Here is a 22,027-nt window from a genome sequence, read left to right as displayed (position 1 = left end):
ATTTGGAAAACCAGCGGTTTCAGGGTGGTGTTTGGCACTGTGGCACCAGGTCTGAGAGGGACGCATTGGCACCAGGGGCTCATCTCTGCGGTGGCAGGGACCTCTGGGACCTTCTCCCCATCAGCCAGGGCTCTGGGCACCCCGATCGCTCCCTGACCTGTGTGGTGAGCACCAAACCAGCGAGGGCTCGTCCCCCTGGTATTAACTTAGGGCAGAGCTGGTGGGACTGGTTTGTTGGAGGTGTTGGAGTTATTCTGCATCACTGTACTTGGGAAAGCTTCTCTTCGTGGGAAAATTCGGTAAGCCAATAAACCAGCATTTATCTGACTCCCATGTGTTTGGTGGTGTGAATGAGTCACGACAGTGATCCTTTGTGGTGGCCCCATCTGCAGTTCTTCTACAACTACTCAGTCTAAGTGAACCTGCCAAATGACAAATAGGCTGCGAAGAAGGTGACTCTTCGGACTCCTGAGAAATCAGGAAGGGAATGTGGTATGGAAGGTGCTGTGGCCTGGGAAAGGCATGGAAAGACGCCTTCACCAGGCATGGTGTGGTGTCTTGCAGTCTGAAATTATTTTGCCTGGCTTCATAGTGGAAGTTCGCAGTGTTGGGGGGGGGGCTTCCTCCACTGAAGTGTTAAAGTTTATTTGCAGGCTTTTTTTTTTTTAACAACAGACTAAAAGCCTCAGGAATCTCCACCAAGCTGGGAGATCAAGGACTTGTCCTCCCAGTTTTAATGCTTGCTGGCAAGCAATTAGTTATTTGTATTACAGAGAAGACTCACAAAGATAGTATGTTTAGAAATGTAAGCAAGTATTTTGCCTTCGGGGGGACAAGAAAAAAATATTTTCTTCACCTTCTTTCTTTTATCTCCTTTTCTGTTTATCCTGTCTTCCTCCTTTTGATGACTAAGAGAAAGAAACTGCATATGGAGTCTGAAGATCTTTACTTTGAGTTTCTTCCTTGTGCTGCTGCATCTGCTCCCCATCCTCTAGCTTTCCCAATGCGCCGTGTTTCCATTTGTGGGTGTAAGTGTCTTTGCCTCTGATGCCAATGTCACTCTTCTTGTGGCAACCAGATTTTGTTTTAGTGTATGGCTCTTAGCAACATGTTTCCTGCATTCTGCTTGCTCTGTTGTGGAGTTCACACTTTCAAAGTCTAGAGATATAGATTGTTCTGCTTCCACATATATGGTTTTGTAAAAACAATCAAAGTCGAACCTCAGAACACATTCCTTTTCCTCGTGCAGAGTTAGTGGGTTTGTGTTTCACTCCCAAACAGGTCTACGTTGACCATCCTTGACCTCCGTGATTCCATGCACCCAGTATTCTCAGATTCAAATAAAAAATATCCGCAGAAGGTGCTATACTGACATTAACTGAATTGTTTTTAGGTGGGTGGGAAAGCGTATATTAATTTTCAAGTTAAAGTACCTGTATTTAAAGGTACTGATGTAATAAAGGTACTGAAATTTAAGTGGTAGGGGAAAACTGTAGAAATTTGCCTCTATGAGAAATCAGTGGAACCTGTGGAGAAATAGTATTGCAACCATACACTTACCATATTTATTTATTTTTAAGATACCTACATCTAAAACACTCAGATTCCACCTACAAAACTGGATTACAGGATGCACAGCAGGTTTAAAAATATTCCAGAGACATTGCTTTCATGCTCCAAATCCTTGAAAAGCGAAATACACTCACTTCTGAAACTAAATCTTGGTTTTCACTGTAAAAAAAAAAAAAAAAAAAAGAAGTTTAATAGCACATATGGCATAATTTCATGTGACATCTGTTTTGTAACAAACAATATTTAGCTCACTTATTTGCTGAATGATACAGTACATGCTGCAAAGAAAAAGTCCAATGAACAGTTTTACATAGTTTGTAATATATCAATATTTATCGCGAAAGAATGCAAAACTTAAACATTTAAGCATGTTATTGATTGTAATATGCAAAACATTGATTACTGCATGCTGCCAATGCAAAGAAAGTCTACTGAATGCCTTATGGGGTATGAAAATTAGGTAGATTTCTGAAAGAATAACTGATGTCCTCCCACTGGTGACATTTAGGCTTATGCCCCCTCAACCTAATTTGTGTCATCTTATAGGAGACAGCTGTCAATATATTTAGGATGGTTTAGCTCATAACAGCAGAAATGGTGAGAGACTATTGGCTTAATTGCATGGAGTGATTGATTCTAATGGAAACAACATTTAGAAACTCAAAATGCACTTTGTGTTGGCAGATCTAATAGAATATCATAATGAATTGGAGCATCACGCATATACTGTACTTTCTGCAAAGACTACAAAAGGACAGTCATGGGGCTTTATGTTGTTTTTTTAATTTGATTTTAATGTTTATATTATTTGTTTAAATAATAAAACCAAACCATCACAGAGACATAGTCGGACAGAAACCAAAATGTCAGAATGATGCTGAAACCACACACTGGTATGGTAATTGTCAAAGGAAGACTGTGTTCAGGTAAACTGACTGAAGGCACTGAAATAAATGTTAGCGTACAGTGCTGTGAAATGGCACGAGGTTTCTGGAGCCATGCCGGTGTCGCGATGCGATTTGGAAGGATGCCCTGAAAGCAAACCCTGCTGGGGTGGCTCACACGCGTGCCGCGGACCCCGATGGATGATTTCAGTGTAGCCTCTCCCATGAACCACAAGGACTTTCTGAAAGCGTGTGGGCTGTTGCAGACCATAGCCACGGCTGGGCTGAAGGAAACCAAGTTGGGGCTGACGTGGGCCTGGAGTTGGAGCAGAGCAAGTTCTCTGCCTTTCTGCTGCTCCTCCTCACCTCTATGGGTGGCCATATCACTTTGGTTAGCCCCCATGATGGTTTGTGGGTCTAGGGGTGCCTGGATGTATGGGAGCAAAAGGCTGTCTGGCTCTCTTGGAGGAGGTGCGTTGGTACGGTTGGCCACTCTTACGTCTCAGAGCCTTAGAACCTGCCTGGACAGGAGGGAGGAAGGCCTGCCCCAGCTGTCTTTTCTATGGGGTAGTGGCAAAAACTCCCAAGCAGTTGCTCTATGTTAACTCTCTTCTCCTCTGGCAGTTTTGCACAATAACCTCTCGCCTTTATAGACTTGGTCAAACTAAGTGCATCTGTCTCTAGTCTGGGATATCTCTCTTTTTTTTTTTTTTTTTTTAACTCTATAGAAATCTTTGTGACATCATACTCTTTCCTGAGTATCTGTATTGAAAGTCGGGATTATAAAATCTTCTGCTTAACTGAAAATGCTGTGCACTTTGGCGAGAAGCTGCTGACATTGTTCTTTCTTTCCTTTTTCTACTCCTTTAAGATCTAGAAATGTGTAGGTTATAGGGGGATTAGTATGTGGTTACAGATTAAATGTTTTTTTCCCCCCTTTCCCATAATTAGAAAGGTATGAAGAATCGGATGCAAGAATGAACAGTGTAAATCCTCCAAAATTAAAAACATTTCAGAACTGGAATAAATATTAATAAATTGGAGGCATAATGAAATGCTGTAGATATGTAAGGGGAAAAGCAAGCAGGAAAGAAGGGAAGATTTTTATAGACCTTAATTACAGCAGGGTTGTTAGTAAATTTACTGAATTGTAAATGTAAAAGATTCGGATGGCCTGAGTAAAACCACATATTTAAGCCTTCTAAATGAACATTTCTGTTTTTTGAGTAATTTGTACCATCTGTGTCAAAATTCTGAGCCTAAGAAGAAAAAGCAGTGGAACAAATGTTGGTTCCATAAAACAGTCCTAGTTCATTGTTGAAATTGTCACACATTAACATTGCAGGCCATCTGGGTAGACAAAAGACTCTAACCAGATTGCTAAGATGATTTTATTGGTCTGGTATTAATCAGAATGTGGCATAATATTTAAGCAGAAAAAATGATGAGGTGAAGTGGAGTGCCTTTAACTACCCTAACTGTGTGGTAGTTGCACAATAATCTTATTACACCATAGAGCACTGTGTTTCTAAGCAAAGATCCTAATTCTGAAATGTAAATAACAAGCTATGTGATATTTCCAATTTATAGTTTAAAATAAAATATGAAACTTAAAGAAGTAATGACTGTTGGCATATTGCAATGCAGAGATTTAAAGGCCACAGCATGGTTATATTAAATTGCGGTATACCCACAATCATGTTGGAATTAACTTTAATTTCTTTTTGTAACATTGTAAATCAGATTACACTTCATCTCAAAGAATCCAGAACTCGTGATTTACAATTGATTTTCTACATTTTGAATCTCTACACAATGCAGCAGCTTGCCTTCTCTCCGGGATCTAGAGATGACGGTATGTATGTGCATGTATGTGTGGTGTTTGTTCTCGAAAACCTTCATCTGCTTTCTCGCCTTTCACAGGCAATTGGAAAAGACTCTTCTTAATATTCTCCATGATCTTGCCTCTTTCTGGTTTGTCCCCTGTGATTCTCAAAAACCGAGTGAGTGTTTTTGTGCCCCTCTCCCCACTTTACCACCACTTTGAAAACCTTGCTTGCCCTCCTGTGCTGAATCTGACCTTTTAATTTCCCCAGCAAGTCCTCTGAACCTACAGAGACATCACCAAGCACCGCAGAAAACCTTGTCCTGGGAACATTTTACACTTTCTCTAATGCGTTTGCTGTGAAAGTTACCCCACTGATGCGGGGCAGGTGGTGGAGCGCCCTGTGAAGCTGCGGGCAGGGCTGGTCCCTCAGAAGCTGCCTTGGGGTGGACGGACCCTGCCTTGGGCAGAGGTCTGGTGGGGTGAGAAATGGGGACTCCATCACTAGGTTCAAGTGTGGGTGTGCCCCATTGCTTGCTGGCGAAGGAGGGGGTGGCTGCATGGTGGCGATGGTCCCAATCTTCAGGAGATGTTGCTGCCCTGGTCCCGTTATGCTCCCAGGAGCAAGGTCCTGGCTGTGCCCGGTGCTGCCCTCAAGGCTGGCACGGCGAACGTTGCCTCAGTGCAGGGCTCGACTGCCGGCTGGGTTTGGTACAGAGGCCTGAGATTTTCCTATTTGTGAAATATTTCTGATTATTATATAGAGTGCATTCCATGGAAGCAGCTGTAGTACACTCCTGTGCCATTTTCCTGGCACAAAATATACGGTTCGGTTGCTTCTGCTCTGTAGTTTTCTACTAAGAAATTCTCTCTCTCTCTCAAACAAACAAACAAAAGAGTTACTCTCTACAGAACTTGTGTTAGAAAGAGACTTAAATTTTCCAAAGTAATAGTATTTGGGTAATTAAATAGGCACGCAGTTAAATAGCACAGATGCCAAATTAATTTAGGATTTTTTTTTCTTTTTGACTTCTGTTTTAAATTATTTACCTGAGAGCAAGGTGAAATGGGAGGAAAAGAGACTGTGAAAGAGGGATGAAAAAATTAAAGGATTGGAGATAGAAGGCAGTGTCTAGCAGGAGGAAAATGAGGGCGATCAGACCAAAACAGGAGGTTGGAAGGCAACAGGTTTGGTCTAAGAAGTGACCAAACACGTCCAGCATTTAGACAGTAAAAAGTGCTCCTGTTCGTGGTGGGGCTGTGAAGTCGGGGAGAGCTGTACGTGGTCCGAGGAGTGCACCTGGGGCCACGTGGGGCACTTGCTTTGTGCAAAACCTCTCCCTTGAGGCAGATCTGGAACTGGACAAAACCAACCCGGCTCCGCAAGGTCTGCGGGTTGAGTTCATTGCCAGGACAGGAGCAGAGACCCTTAGGAGACACCCTGTTTAATGTCTTAATATAATCTGTTTGAAATATGTGTTGCTCGGGCACGTTGGTTTGGAGATGGGTGGTCCAAAGGCACGTCCAATGAACTTGCCTCTTGCTGACCACAATTCCTTGGAAACACCTCGTGGGCCAATGCTTGTTTGTGATGGACCAACAGTGCTTTTCTGGAGACGAGGCGGTCTTAACTGTGGTGGAGGGAATATTTCTGAGCATGAATACCTTGGGTAATCATGTTGCTTGATCTTCTAGTGATATGCTGCTTGGCACAAACTTTAAAGGGGGTTTTTACAACTTCACCAGCAGGTTTTTTCGTTTTTACTCGGTTCTCATTAATCTTACATTTGAATGTTTAGAAATGTTAAATACTGGCGTTAAAAGATGACTGAAATATTTGCTATTTGATTAAAGGTTTTTCATGGTCTTGCTTATTTAATAAAGGATTTATCAGCCATTGCTGTGGAGTTATACAGTATAGTGTAAATTATACCTAATTAAACAAAACATTTGGGATTGTCAGTTAGCATCACAGTGCTGGCCTGGTCCTTGATGACAGATAGCAACGGTGAGAAAACATCGCCGCAGCCACACAAGAGTTGTGCATCAGCCACATACAAGTGAAATGTGGATTAAAATGCTATTAACATAGCCAATTAAACATAGGCATAAACAAACCAGTTAAATCAATAATAGTAACTGCTGTATTAAAGCTGGTGCTTTGCTGTGGCTCACGTTGCCCGTCTGAGGACCGCCCAGAACAACAAACATGAAGCCAGGACATTTTGCGTGTTGATGGCGAGGATAATGCCCCAGAGCAAGAGCTAACCACACCTTCATGGCATGAACACAGCAAGCCCGTTATTGGGGTCAAATATTATTTTCTTTCCTTGCTAAAAAATGGTTTATTTTTTCTTTTCTTGGACTCCTTTTCTCACTGTTATATTTGACATGTATTCTAGGTCTCACGGACTCTGTGTCTGTAGCTGCTGTAATTGGTCCTTGTGACTGACATGTGGGTCTGGACAAGGCCAGCAAAGCGCATGGGCCATCTGAAAGCGAGATTTCGTAGGGCATGACTAGGTTAGCAACAAAATAAACAGAGGTAGTCTGCTATTTCACAGCAGAATGGTCAACTGCTCCCAAGTCTTGCACATGGCTACCATGTCTAGCACATACATTTCATGCTTTCTTTTTTTTTTTTTCCAGGAATGCTCACCTTGGTTTTGTGTGTGCATGTCTCCATCCTTGTGTTATGAAGACTCTCATCTTCTGCACCTTTACTTTTAAATATTTGCTAGTCCATTTTGTTCTATTTCAGTATCCTCTCCTCACCAGATCTTCTACTTTCTGCTTTACATCAATATAAATATGTTTATTTTTCTGTCAAATGTAGAAACTAAACTCTGGATAAGTGTTCTTGTCTGGACTATCAAAGAGAGTAACCCTGGAATGAGAAAGTTGGAAGTGCTTTGAATTTTCCAGGTGTTAAATCTAATTTCTTTTCCTGGTCAACTGGCTTAATCCTTTAGTCTTAAAGGATTAAGTGCTACCTATAGTAGATCTCATCCTGATGTCAAAAGATTTCTCTGGATGGCTGATATCCTAAAGCCCAAAGCCAGCAAAGTCATTCCTCTGCAAAAAGTCAGCGTTGCTTTATTGAAACCCCCATTTGAACAGTGAGGTGAAGCATCACTGTTCTATTTATCTCTTAAGACCACCTTCTTAATCACTGCTCTATTTATCTCCTAAGACTACCTTCTTAATTGCTGTAGGTTTGACAATAAAAAGAGAGCACTAGGTATTTTCAGTCTGAGATCTTTCATATGAACGAAGAAGTGACAAGATTTCCTCTTGATTCTTCGTCCGAATCCATTTAAAATACCAAATGAAATATAATGATTTCTCACTTATTTTCTCAGTAGTGATTAAAGGAAGTCATTATTTAAACAACAAATGGAGAAGGAATGATTTGAAGCATATTGGGGGGTTTCTTCAAAAGACTAGACGTCTCTTTTTGTGATGTATAAGACACCTGTTAGGAAGGCCACTTTGATAGTATGTTGGATTTTGTCCAATTAATGTCCTTTAAAAGCAACTTGATGGAAAACAATGGGGCAAAAAAGCAAGAGCCCTGTTTCCAAAGGCAACTGGGCAGGTGGTTAGCAGTGGGCCCGTGTTATGGGAATATCTTGAGCAGATGGTCCTGCACTAGTTGTGTTAAAAAAAAAAAAAAAAAAAAAAAAAAAAATCACCCTGTTTTACCACCGTGGTGGACCAGTAGGCATTTTGATGTTGATATCAGAGCTACTGTGTTTCTGTCTGGTGTCAGGTATGTATATCTGTACTGCTTTACTCCTTTGGATAGCAGTGAGGATGAGCTGGAGGCTGACCTCGAGCTGTGCTGGGCACTCAGCTTCTGGCAGTGTATTAAAAAAAAAAAGTAAATATAAAAAAAAAATATATATATATGTAAAATGAAGTATATGAGTCCTAAAGACAATACCAAAGGTTAAAGGCAGGGAGACAAAAAGGCAGGTAAGGGAAGTAAAGTTGCTCTTGTATGAAAGCAGAGGCCAGCACAGCCCCGCTGCCTGGCCTGCTGTGAGGGTGGCTGGATGTCACCAGCCTCCTTGGTAAGATGCTTTCCGTGCTTTGTGGTGCTGCGGGTTGGGTGAAGTCCTACCTTGGATGTCTGTGGTGTATCAAGAGCGTGTTGCAGGTGGACCACAGCCTGGACCTGCATCTCTTATCTTCCCGATTCTTGTTCATTTGGATGTTGCAGGATCAGGCTCTACAAATTAGAAAATGAATTAAGAGCTTGATTAGAGCTTTAAATGGGATTCCTGAGACTTTTGTTTGTACCTGAGGCAGTATGTATGCTGAAATTAAACAGCAACCACTTTTGGCATGCTTCCTCTGTTCATATAATCTCTCTAGCAGACTGTGTTTTCTTACTGTAATTTTCTCTCTTATATATATGTATTTATTTATTTATATTCAGAAACATTGTACGTGTGTACAGAGTTCTGGGGAGTAATCGTAGCCATGTTCAGCCCAGCAATGCCATGGGTCTTCCTGCCCCACCAATGCCTAGAGAGACTTTGGGCTCGTTGCCTGCCCTGCTACTGTCCCCTTTTGGTTAGTGCTGCTGCCTTTTGGGGCTTTTCTGGGAGCTTACTGACCTACTTATGGGTTCTGTGGCCCATCCTGGATGTGAGTGAGGGCTGTGGGAAGTCATGGTGAGGTCCTCTGCTGTCTTCTCTAGTGTCCGGGCCTACCATTACTGAGGAGCCCATGCACACAACCTGATGGCCCAGCTACTGTCTCAGGCAATGCTCCTCCTTCCTTTCAAACAAGTCCTCCCTGTCTTCTAAAAGGACCCCCCTTTAAAGATTATGGGTGTTTGACACTCTTCTAAGCAACAATCTGAACATTTTGTAGGAAATCAGGAAAAAATAAAATGAGGGCAAACAGGAAAAGAGAGGATAAAGGGAAAAGTGTTTCAGAGACTGGCATTGACTAGGGAAGGGGAAAGCTGCTGGGAAACCCTGGCTGTAATAAAAGTTGGAAGAAGGGAGAGGTTCTGACTGGAAGAAAACCAGAGGTTAGAGGCAGCCGCTGAGCGCTGTGGTGTTTTCCTGGGAGGCTGAAGCCTGCTCGTGGAATGCTTCGTCTCAGAGGGAATGCAAACATTGTCCTGGGCTCTGCCTCTGGGCTGTGTGCTTTGGTCTTTGTAGATCATATTTAACATTGGGCAGTGGCATTGCTGCTGCTTTGTCGGGCTGTCAAGACCACTGGGAAATGTGAGCCATTTCAGCTTTAAGTGTACTCCTTTTTTTTTTTCTTTTTTTTTCTGTAGACCATCTAACAGTAAATTTAGCTTTTGCATGTGATTATTACTTCATGACAAGGCATGATGAAGTGTTTAAGAATTTCTGTAAGCTTAAAATTATCTTTACGTTGGCCCCTGTTAAGATTTCTGACAATTGCCGTTAATCTTTAGTCCAGGGAAAAAGGCTTTTTCCACACCATATGGACTAGACCAGATTTATCTGCTGCCTGTTGTCCTTCATGGGACACGAGGCACATTCTGTTGAGTGATGGATAGGCTACGGATGTGTCGTAGCAAGAGCATGTTGGCATGTACACACAGTTGACAAAGTCTTATGCACCTACGTTTAGTCAATGTACTTGCGGTGTATTTTGCTGTTTCATTTCCCCTCCTGCACTTAGTGTGCCTTTTCACATTCCCATTTCACTGGCTCCATGAATATCGCTAGGCTGGAGATCAGCTTCTTGTGCAATGTGCTCAGTGAAGTCTCCTATTTCTCAACTGCGAATCAGTGCAAATGTGGACCATTAAAGCCATGATTGACTCCAGACTAAGGCTTTGCTCCCAAGCAGTTTATGCGCTATTGAAGGCTAGGTTTTTTTTTTTTTGTTTGTTCTTTGATACTTGTGTTTTGTAAGAGCTTCCTGGCAACATCAGAAGTGCAAAGTCAACTTTTAATTAATTTATTTCTAATAAAGAAGGTATTTTTGTGGCCAGATAGTTGAGAACTCTGAGCTCTGTTGTTTCAGGAAGATGACCGTATTTTAATGTGTGGAAATATTTCCAGGGTGTGGTTTGCTCACTGATCGCTTCCTTTAAACATCCAAAGCTCCACGGTGCTAAGAGGATGTGATCAAAGTGCCTGTACCAATGTGACCGTTCTTGTGAATGGCAACTTATTTCTCTTATTTTAATCCACAAGTGAAACATAGCTCTTGAAATGATCCCGCAGTCCTGTTTCCATGAGTAATACACAAATGGGTCGGGAGATGAACAGGGCGTTGTATTCCACAACACAGAACACTAAAATTTGCTTCAATGGGATCAAAATGCATGCAGGCTTTCAATGAAGTTTGTCGATTTTTAAAAAAATAAAAATAATTTTCCCTTTCAGAATTGTGGTGTCTAGCACTGAAAATCAATTCAGATATTTATGTCCTGTAGCAGTTGATTTTGAAGCAATTAGAGTAAAACAAAAGTATTTGCAAGTTTTGTGTTTTCTTCAGTTGTGTTTGCTGCTTCTTGGATAATTTTATCCATGAAGACTTCTTTACCGCTCTGTCTTGTTGACTCAGCTGAGTTAAAATTAAAGCGTAAAATGAAATGTTTATTTAATCATGGTGATGTTCTTAAAAACTTGAGACATCTTGTTGTATCACTAAAAAAAGTGCCTTCAAAACTTCCTGAACTTCTTAAAATGCATTCCTCAACACTGATAATTAATGGAGATATACTAAATAGTAAAACCGCATTTAGTCTGTATTTGAATAATTAGAAATTTAGATTAAATTCTCCTAGTGTGTCAAATACGCTTAACTTTATGATTTAAAAAAAACAACCACCAAACTCTCATAAAATGATCAGATCTTTTGCACAAGAGTATTTCTACCTGATTTAAATTCTGGGAACACAACAGCTTTAACTATAATATTTTTTGTGAGAGGAAGAAAAAAACTATTCAGTGTTCAATTTGAGACTTTTATACAGAAAGTATAAAAGAATGTTAATGGGAAGGAAAACTGAATCCAACAGTGAAATTCATACAGCTTGGTTAATGACACAAATATTAATTCATGCAGGTCCTCTGACCAGATTTCATTCTTCTACTTGACTCTTTGTAGACTCGCATCCTGTCGCTATAGCAAAGCAAAGACTGAACAATGCCAATAACTTCAGGCTGTTCCCTAATACGATAAACTTTACCAGACAAGAATATACTTGACTCTAGATTCTGAACTTAGCTCTTAATATGTGTAATTCTTCACACCATATGTGAGAACCACTGACCATGGCAAAGCAAATGAAGTGTTAATTATCCAGAAAGAGCTCAGATCTGCTCAGCTGATGAACAACGCTGCTCAGATTCAGAAATGGACTTGTTTATGTGATTAAAGTTAAGCATATGCTTAATCTCATTGATCTCTGGCATCAATAATGGTTTATCAATTCGGAGCTGCAACTGGTGTGTCAAACACAAAGGAGAGATGCGTGAGGCCTCTGTCTTGACTTTGCCCACTGAATTTCTTGTGGGTTGGGAGGTGCAAATTGCAAAGGGTTATAGCTTGGAGATGGGCTTCTGGGACTTCTAAATTTTTCACTATAGTTTATCTTTCCATTTTTCATTTCTGAAGTTCTGGGTGAAATTTTGGTCAGTAATGTTTTGAACCAAGTGTGTTTGGGTGGAAACTGTTTCAAGTGAGGGGTTGCAAGCTAGGCAAAATCAGACTGGCAGCACTCTTAGTGACAGAGAATATTAAAATAGAAAAAAATACAAACGAAAGATAAAAATTCTAGTGCTGAATGTCTGCGGTGTGAGACAAATAACAATCAATAGCATGCATTTGTAGCCTGCTGTAACTGGGGAAATAAATAGGAATATAATGGTGCCCTCTAGACCTGGTGCTTCTGCTAGTGTGCACGTGTCCCTTGCAGACTTGGAAACAGAAATGCCATGGCACCAATATCTAATAACATCTGAGTGCAAGTTCATTTGAACTGCTTAGATGTGGGGCATAAAACTTGACATATACCACTGGAAAGCTCATTTTGTTTTCCTGGGGCTATTTTTGAGGCCTTTTTTTTGTTGTTGTTTCTGAAGCATTTCTTCTGTAGAATAGCCTTTATCTGTCCTTAAAATGCACTGTAGAGGCATGAAAACAACTTGTCTAGGATGCTCACCTTCAGTTTTCCGTTGCAATTCTTCTTCTTTGGCTGAGAATTAGCTCTTTCCAAATGTTTTTTCAGTAGTGCGTATTAACACCTATGATCAACTTTCATAGATTTGCTAGAAAAATCTTTATTCCCAAAGCATCTGTGCTGGAGTTCACTAAAAGCACAGACACTTCTAACCATTTTAGATAATGGGCTGAGTAGAAAAAAAAGTTGCTATTAGCACAGTAGCTTTCGTCATCGATAGAACTGCAATGGTTTCATTGAACAGAAATCGGCTTTAACATTTTTGTAGTGCAACCTCAAACACGAGGATTCTTGGTTAGCCTCAAGACTGTTGATGACACAAGAAATGTACCATTGTCTATCCACCTTTAATATTAATGGAATTAAATGAGTCTGCTTTTGTTCCATGGTCTTCAGTTAGCATAAAAATAAAATTAGAACCATTATGGTGCATTAATATCTATTTTCAAACACAGAGGGATGGGGTGGAAAATCCCTAGAAGGCTTTTCCCATATAAAGGTTTACTTTGGGTGGGAGGAAGGATAAGAAAGCCCTAAGGAAGAAACTACATTGACTTTTGTAACGAGTTGCATTCCAGCTAAATAGATCTCAATATCCTAAAGCCAGTTTCTGGACTGAGGGATAATGCCTGGTTTTGATGACACTGTATTTGAGAATGTGCAGTGTTAAGAATACATTTCTTTTCCTCTTAATCACCAAGATTAATAAACTCAGCCAGTTCTTGGTACCATGTTTTGTGAAGGTAGTTTAGAAGGGAAAGTAACATAGGAGGAACTCAGTGCCTCAAAGGTGGCATGAATGTCAGATTTATATGGTATGTTCCAGATACATATGGAATTCATATTTTACCAATTCTGGAAAGTACAAACTAAAGAAAATTGCCTGATCCTGAAGTTTTCTCACTAAAGTAGAGGCAAAGGCAAACGGACCCTTTTAACACAAGGCATTCACAGAGGTTTATGAAACTTTCTGGTCTAGTTTGAGGCTAGTTATTAGGAGATACCCGTGGCTTTATTTTTTGGTGATGAAATTATACTTAAATTTCATTCGAATAAGACAGCTCAAACAAGGCAAGTAGCATGTGAAACTTGGAGGCTTTTTAGCTATCAAGTTAGAAGAAAAAAACACGCTGGTGCTCTGAGGGAAGTTATAGTGCTACCGGTTTTTATTCCTCTGCTTGCTAGCGGGAGAGTGATAGGCTGAGGAATGCAGCATCATCTATTTCTTTTGTGTTCTTGGTTACCATAGAGCATATGCAACATGCAGCAAAACACAAACATTTCCTGCTTTGTTTTCTTGGCAGTTTTCTGAATTCGGTATTTTGGAATTAAAATGAAATAGTGTGAATCAATGTAGAGCACACAGAACACCTCGTTTCTTGATCCTCTGATGAGCATTTTTAGAAAAAAAACCCTGCTGAAATATGCATCATAATCAATCTGATGAACAACCAATGGAGAAGGCTTTTAAATATTTAAGAATCTCTGTGTTGTAGAGAATAGCACATTTTATTTTTTTTTTAAATGAGACTGCAAGTTCCTATAGATTGTCAGAGAAGTCCGCCATCTAAGACACTTGTGACAGAAGGCTTAAAATGCCTGATCCAATCTCGTCCACGTTGGGATCTGATGTGCCTTCCGTGAAGTACATCGATAATCTTATTTCAGCTCCCGGGGAGTGACCATCTCTTCCTCCTTCCCTCCTCCAGCGGGACTTGCTCCCGGTTGCCCTCACAGCTCCTGTGCATCTGCCTCCATTTCCTCTGGTATTCTTGTAGCAAATTGTTCCCTAACTACTTATAATTTCACCCCAGTCACAAATGACACCTTCCTCTGTGTCACCCCGCGTGCTGAGAGCAGCCTCCCGGCTGGCACCCACCCGCAGTGCTGCCGGGTCCCCCGGGATGCAGGGCTGGGCATCGCTCCGCTCTGTCTGCTCCTCTAAACTCCCCAGCGTCACGGGTTAACCCGATTTTTTTGAACGCCAAGGCATAATTAATCTTAAAACACTTTGAGCAACAGTGTAGCTTTGTAAATAACAATTTGTCACTATAGGAAGTGGGTTTTGCAAGGCAGAGGCTTGAATAAGGTAATATTTTTGGGTGATGCTTCAGTGAAGAGATTTTCTGGAGATCTGTGATTTACCTGTTACTAATATTATGCTATTTAACAAGCAGGAAGCAGTAAGTAAGAACAATAATAGTAATCTTAGTTAGAATGGTTTTGATGAAAGTACACTTTAATTCACTAATTATGACAGCTAAAAGGCATTTTTACATTCAGTGTTAAAATCACTGTATCTGTATTTTTACCTCACTCTTCCAGCTGCAGAACTCTCTTTCTAACATGTTTTTAGTCATGTTATGCAAATGCCTGTTTAAATTACTAGGAGTATTTGTTTTCTATTTCTGCCCTGTAAAACATAATTTTAATACAAGTTATTTGTGAAATGCACATTGTAAAAGGAAATAAGGTTTCAGATGGCATTTCTATGATAATTTTACTGCAAATGTTGACCATGTTTTTGTATTTGTCTGTAAAAGGTAATGCAGGCAGTACATAAGGCATATTTCAAAGATCTAATATTGTATGTGACTAAATTAGCGAAGTGGCACTGGCTTCCCTTTGAACAGTTAGTCTGGCACTAATCATAGGGAGTGAAATAGATCACCGCCTCGCGTACCTTCTGTGGGAGGGGGTTGCGGTGGCACACCGCGCTGAACCGAGCCCTTTCCCGGCGCGGGGGGCTCGGGGTGCCCCCACTCGCCGTGGGAGCCGGGATGCTCGCCCTCGGGTTGAGCATAAGGCGAAGGCTGGGCAGCCCAGCCTGCCAAAATACCCAGGGCTGGCACGGCGGCGCGGGCGTAATGTATGTAAATAGGGGGTAGCGAATGCATGAGCGGGTGAGTGGAGGTGAAGGGTGTGCTGAATGCCTAAAAACCCAGCGTGGTGCTCTGCCGGCACGGGGAGAGGGGGAAACTTGGGGAGCCTGGCAGGGTCTGGGGGGGTCTAGCTCCCCAGGAAGCGGCTGGGAAATTCCCAGCCAGACCTTCGCAACGCCTCGTTAAATGCAAAACTGCAATTAAAATCACACTTTCTACTCTTAGATTGATTTGTTTAATAAACAAAGGTTAGTTGCATTTAAAAAATGTATGGGTGAGTTTGCTGCATGTGGGGAGAATAACAGATATTGCTGGCACGAGATTGCTCTCAATAAAACATCTCCATTTCAATGGCACGCTGTATTTTTACTTGGCTTGATCCTCAGCCTCTGAATCCAAATGGAAATTTTTGAAACAAAAAGAGGTTTCTGGAGGTGGGATCTTGTTGTTTGTGTCTCTGTCGCACTTTTCAATCAAATGATTTGTACTAGACTGAAGTTTGACAAACCCGCTGCAGTGTCAGGAAGAAAAAGCTCCCTCATAAAATCAAAAACATATAGCAGATGCATGTTTTATTGAACATTGCTAAAAATAGCACTTTAAACCCTTACTCTGTCTGTAATGCTCTTTAAGTATCTTTTGAACACTGCCTTCATTATTAAGTCTCTGAGCTTCGGAAATAATTTTCTGATTCTTTCTCTTCCACAGATCTTATTTTTTCAAAACAGTTGATGTTTGTTTCCTATTTTGCATGCGTGTGTGCTGAGTGAGTTGTCAGTCAGCTGGTGACTGTTCAGTCGTGTCGGACAAGATCCTAAGACTATGTCCTTAAGCGAATTCCAGACCTGGTATCATGAATATATTTTTGGGATTCTTTAAGGCTCTCAATAGAAACTAAGGTGACATATTTTGCTTTCTGGTGACTCGAGGATCAGAGTCAGGGGGAGGGGAGGAGAGTGCTCTCTACCCGTTATCCCCAGCGTGCGAGCTGCACGCCCCTTCTACCTTCTCCTTGGGCTTTGCCCACTAGCAAAGGAGGGTGGAAGGGGAGATGCAGTAAAACCAAAAGCAGGGGACTCGAGAGATGCTAAGAAAGCGTGGACCAGGAGGCGATATAAACCAGTTAGGAGAAAACATGGAGTCAACATTTTATTGGGTAAAATAGACAATTGGATAAATACTTCTGTACAATCGAATACGTTATTGGTCTTGCATGATGTAATAAGCAGCAGTTGCTGAAACGTGACATGCAAAGTTACAGTTTTATGATGTTGTGGCTTGAAATATGGCTCAAAATGGCAGATAATTTGGTTTAAAGGATTCAGCTCAAATATTGCATTTCTTCTGCTTCTGAAACCTTCCTGTTACTGAAAAAGACACCAAGCACACATTGTTCTTTTCCTTTTGTTTAATCCGTTTTAATATCACCAGTGACACAAGTCTCCTTTCTCTTGTTGGATTCTCCATCACGCTGATGGGTGAGAGCTTTCAGCACCCATTTCTGGCATTTCCTTTCAGCCGCCCAGTTTACGTTATACGTATGTTTTGCTTATTTTACTTCTAGCCTTGCAATATGAATAAACATTGACACTACTTTAAAAATGCAGCTACCTGCCTATACATGCAAAAGTAAAGGGGCCTGTGTATAAAAACTGCTTATTTTTGGTAGTCTGCAAGGAAAAAAAAGATTTAAACAGTCCTTCTTCTCTGAGAAAGAAAAACAGTCACAGAGAAAAGAGTTATCTCGTAGAAAGGTGCCTAGACCAGGGTTGTGAAGCTTTATGAGCCATGGGGAGAGCAGTTCTGGCTTAGCTGGTAGGGGGTGCAGGCAGTTAGCCTGGGAAGACTTCTGAGTGCTGCTTCTGCTCCCCTTGCAACTTGGGCTGAGTCTTACGACTATGGTAATTAATTTATATCCATCTGATACGCTGTCTTCTAGCTTCCATAGCTTCACAACAAAGTGTCCTTGGACAATGTGAAGGTACTTGTCCTCGTTCATGGCTGTATATGTGCTATATCAAAAATCTTAGCTGTTACATTAGATACACGAATAAACACCCCCCACCCCCACCCCCAAATTTAGCAAGACAGATTAACTGGAAAATATTTCATTTTGGAGTTAGAGGGCTGAAAATAAATGACACACATCCTTTAAAGAAGTTTCCAAAAAAACTGAGCCTTGACTTGAAGTGAGTTTTGAGCTACTCCATCCTCGCAAGCAATTTTGATTAGAAACGTGTAAACGTAGGAGTCTGCTCTAGAAGTGCATGAAACACGGGAATGCCACAGCCTCTGTGCGGCAGGACAGGGGGAAATGCAAATAAACTCAGATTTGTCATTTTTTTTCTCAGCACCTCAGAGACTGGTCTGGTTGAACGGAGCCCAAAGTCCTGGACTCTCCTAAGAGCAGGTGATATATTAAGACAAGAGCGTATTATGCGGTAGGACATTAACAATGAATCTGAAAAGGTATTGTGAATGTTAAAACCGCACTGACTAAAATATACTGAGGTTAAAATACAGGGTAACTTTACAAATCACTATTAATTTCTTTGGCTTTCATTGCAATAACATTGATTTAATTCATTAGATTCCTTTCTAAATCTATATTTCAGTTTTAGAGTTGTCAGTTTCTGTTAATGACAATTTTGCCCATCTGTTCTAACATGAAAATGAGGCTTCATGCAGGAGACATGATAGATCTCTAATAGTTGAAGAAGTAAGAATCTTAAAGGTATTTCATTTGGATTAGATCCACTCTGATGCAATTCACCCTTGAAATTAAGCCTAGTACTAAAAACTTTTAACTGTATAATCAAAAAACAAAAATGTCATATCTTGTCATTTAGGCCACTGTCGATTTCATAATTTACAGAAAAAATTTCAAAACATTCCCACTCATTCTCTTTCTAATGACAGAGCCATAATTTTGGGTGTCAGCATATCAGAATTTCGCTGGATGTGATTAGAATAAGAATTAGTTTCTTTAATTTGGCCATTCAAACGATAGTATGACTACAGTAAGTCATTTTGCTAAGCCAGCCTTCGCTGCCAAGCTCGGTTACAACTTCTGTTTCCATCCAGGTTGAAAACTCCCGTCCCTCGCCCAGGTCAGTCTTCTGAAGGGGTAATTTTTCAAAGCAGTGTGTGAGTCTTAAGCACACAAATCCAGTTAGCAAATAACAAGATTATGTTCTGTGCCCTGCTTTAAAAATTTACCCCTAATATCCTAGAGATAGGAGCACAGTTATTGCACACGCTGCATATGAGCTATAATTTAAATTGTTTTTAGTAAGCAATTCCCTGCATTTGTGTAATGCAATATTATTCTGGGGAAAAAAATGCTTGGCTAATTATTCAGTCTAGAAAAATAAACACATCCATTAAAGGCTAAACTACATATTAATGCACGACCTTTGTAACCATAGTGTTTTGTTTGCAAATCTTCTAGAAAATTTTGTATCCATTAAATATATGTGGAATTGGATTTTATCTTTGCAACTGAAAGTTACCAAACGTACACGGACTCAAACTCAGAACATTTACGGTTGCTCTGTAACAAAGGAGACGGTTCCTGCAGTGTGCTTCTTTACTGCTTTTTGTCTTAGGCTTCTCTTGAAATTCAGAATATAGCTTGGAAAATCAGACTAAAGAAGCTCCTACAGGACAAGAATTCTAATTTCTAAATACAAACTACTGAAAATTTAGCTTTTCAAGTGTAATACTTCTAACAAATTAAAAATCAACAAAAATATTATGCTTCTATGTTACCTGTTCAAGTGTATAGAATGTACAAAAACTTTAATCAAATACTCAGGTTTGCTCAGTTTTAAATTGTGTTAGTTTAATAGTTTCTATTCTGCTGTTTATATTAATGACATATTCCCATCTAAATATATTGCGGTGCTGAAAAGCCATCAAAACATTTCTAAGGTTGAATGAGTGCAGTTGCATTCATGATTTTTTAATAAAATGATCTCTTTCTATTGAACTGCCTCTTTTTTTTAACAGAGATTGAGATTGTATAATATATATATACATAGTTATAGGAGCATTATAAATACAAACTGCAGCTTCATTTACTGTCTGAATGTTTGATTTCAGTTCATAGCTACACAGTGGGCTGAGAAATGTGAGTTACTGTACATAAAATATGAAGGCAAAAGAAAGAAGGATAAAAAATGAGAGACGCGATTGATTATTTTTTTTTTTGCATATTGATTAAAAGTCGTCTTATTTGAAGAAGCAACTGATAATTTGCTAATAGTGATTTTCCAAGAACTGGTGTTTCTAAAAATTATTTTCATCTATTCTCCTTTTCCTCTTTCACAGTCCAGTTTACATTCTCTACTTTTTAATTCCAGCCTCTTTTGTAGGCATATGATATTTGTAGTATATGTAAAAAAGCAGTTTGATATTGGCTAAATTTGGGCATAGTCCGTGTTATGAATACGAACATCTGCAATGGAATTAAAAGCGGCATTCACCAAAATCCAAGTGCGAAGTATCTCAGTTAAGCATACAATTCTGAATGCATAATTTAGTTGCCATATTTTGTTTCTTTCCTCTGTGTGGAATGTTTATGAAATTCTCAGATTTATTAGGTATTTAGAATTTTCCTTTAATTTCTTACTGCTTTTTCCCCTCTGTGCTTTCTGTGCCTGTAGTTAATCTGCGCGTGGACTGGTCCCATGTCATTTTATTTTGTTTCTGTTCATGTTGGATGACTAGCCAGCCTGTCAGGGATTTCAAATATTCAAACCAGATGAAATTCAAGAACCTGCTACAGTTGTTTGAGTTTTTAAAGTGCTTTTTCCTATTAGTAAGTTGAGCCATTCAAATACTGGGGCACCAAATAGTCCTAAATTGTACTTATCTTTAAAACCTAATGCCATGAATCTCCCCAAACACACACACATATGTTCTCTCTCATTCCCACTCCTTTTTCTTATTTTTATGTTAATTGCTGTGGGAGAATTTGAAAATTCTCTGGTTAATTCTCTGATTGCATCTATTTCAGCTGGTAGTCGTTCAGGGAAAGCAAGCATGAGAAAACAGATCCCTCTCGCAAGTTGGTGGCCGGCCAAAATTTGCGCATAACCCTGCTAGGCAAAAACCAAACCCAAATACTCTGAAGCTGCCTGAGCTGGGAGGTGCGAGGTGAGCACGTGCAGTGGAAAGCAGGGATTGATGCAACCACGTGGCTGTGTCCCTGCCCACCTTCCCTAGAAGCTTTTCAGTCAAGAAGCCAATTCCAACCAAATTCAGCAGGGGAAGGCTGGGTCAAAAATAAAGTAGTTAGTGTCCTTGGAAAAAAAAAACAAAACAAAACAAAACACCCAAACAAACCCCACACTAAAACTCACTGGGTAGAGAAGAGAGATCCTGGAAGTGCTGCTGGAGCTCGCTGCCAACCGGGGAATGCCAAACTGCAGGGGACCAGAGTCCCGTCCTGGCAAAAGCTTGTTTTTTAAAACGTCATTTCTCAGAATCTGTGAATTCTTACCATGCGCATCGAGTGATATATTTCTTCACCTAGTATTCCCCCATTTCCCAGCTACAGCAACCTGCTGCTGCTGCTGTTTTGAGCAGAAGATGGCTTCTATTACTCAGGGCCACCTGGCCCAGCGACACTCGCCTGCTGCCTGGTGGCTGGAGAGAAACATCAGATGAGCGTGGATGCTACCAAAGCTCTCGCTCAGTGTGATGTCAGTCATTCAGTTCGTGATGAATTCATTTAGAAAATAAGCTACTGAAAAAAAAGTCTTTCAGTCTGGGAACCAGAAAGGATTTGGTGTTTACTCAGACTGAGGGCCTGAGTATGAATATAAATTTTTAAATGAGCGCAGTATATTGCATGACTAGTTCATCAACTTAAAGGTGGTATCACTAGGTTGCCTTAGTTTGAAACCATTATACTCACAGAGAGCTGTTCTCACAAAAAAAGGTAATGTAAGATAGTCGTGCATACAATTTAAAGATAAAGTTTATATTTGGTTTCATAGCAAATGTGATCCGTTTAGAGACATACTGAATTGAGAAAGATGAATGGTGGTGTGAATTATTTTAGTTCATTGCAGAATTCTGGCTTTGTCCTATTGCAGGTGAAGGGTGTATCCAGGTTGTCTAACTTGCAGGCATCCCACTTGCTTCTCTCCAGAGAATAGAAGCACCACCTAAAGGCAGGTGATCGTCCTCCATCAGCTATATGTGTAGTCTAAACTTAGATGCTCTGACTGACCTTCTGCTGGGTGAGCTTCCTCCCACATACATGCACGGAGGGAAGAACGAGGTTTATCAGGTAAATGAAATGGAATTAAGTAGCAAAATTCCCATACATCACTGACTGTCCGCTGTTTCACTCTTAATATTTAATTAAGAACATGATATGTAGAATGTAATAGGAGCTGAGTGATAGTTGCTAATACTCATCGTGTTTAAAGTTCAGGAAGGCTTTCGAAGGTCTACCCACAAGTCAGTACAGAGGTGCCAACAGGAAGGCTTTATGCCATAGCGTGGATTGAATATGGTAATCTGTTCTGTGCTCCTAATAGTGCTGGTAAACAGACTGTTCTAATCAGATACAAATGCTAATATATATAAAATCTTTACCCATTTAAAAATAATAAAATATTTTGCTCCAATTAATTCTGATTGTGCTAGTAGAACATAC

The 22,027-nt window shown here is 40.3% G+C and overlaps 1 long non-coding RNA gene across 1 annotated transcript; it reads left to right on the top strand.

The window, feature by feature from the left end:
• The first annotated feature begins 4,196 nt into the window (after positions 1–4,196).
• On the top strand, positions 4,197–21,611 carry LOC141742113 (uncharacterized). Its single transcript, XR_012586592.1, has 3 exons — positions 4,197–4,311; positions 17,706–17,764; positions 21,459–21,611. It is a non-coding gene; the product is annotated as an uncharacterized LOC141742113 (long non-coding RNA).
• The last annotated feature ends 416 nt before the right edge of the window (positions 21,612–22,027 follow it).

Source organism: Larus michahellis, chromosome 4 (assembly GCF_964199755.1).
Source record: "Larus michahellis chromosome 4, bLarMic1.1, whole genome shotgun sequence".
Taxonomy (NCBI): Eukaryota; Metazoa; Chordata; class Aves; order Charadriiformes; family Laridae; genus Larus; species Larus michahellis.
Note: the sequence above shows the minus strand (reverse complement) of the source record. Positions and strands in the feature narration are given on the sequence as shown.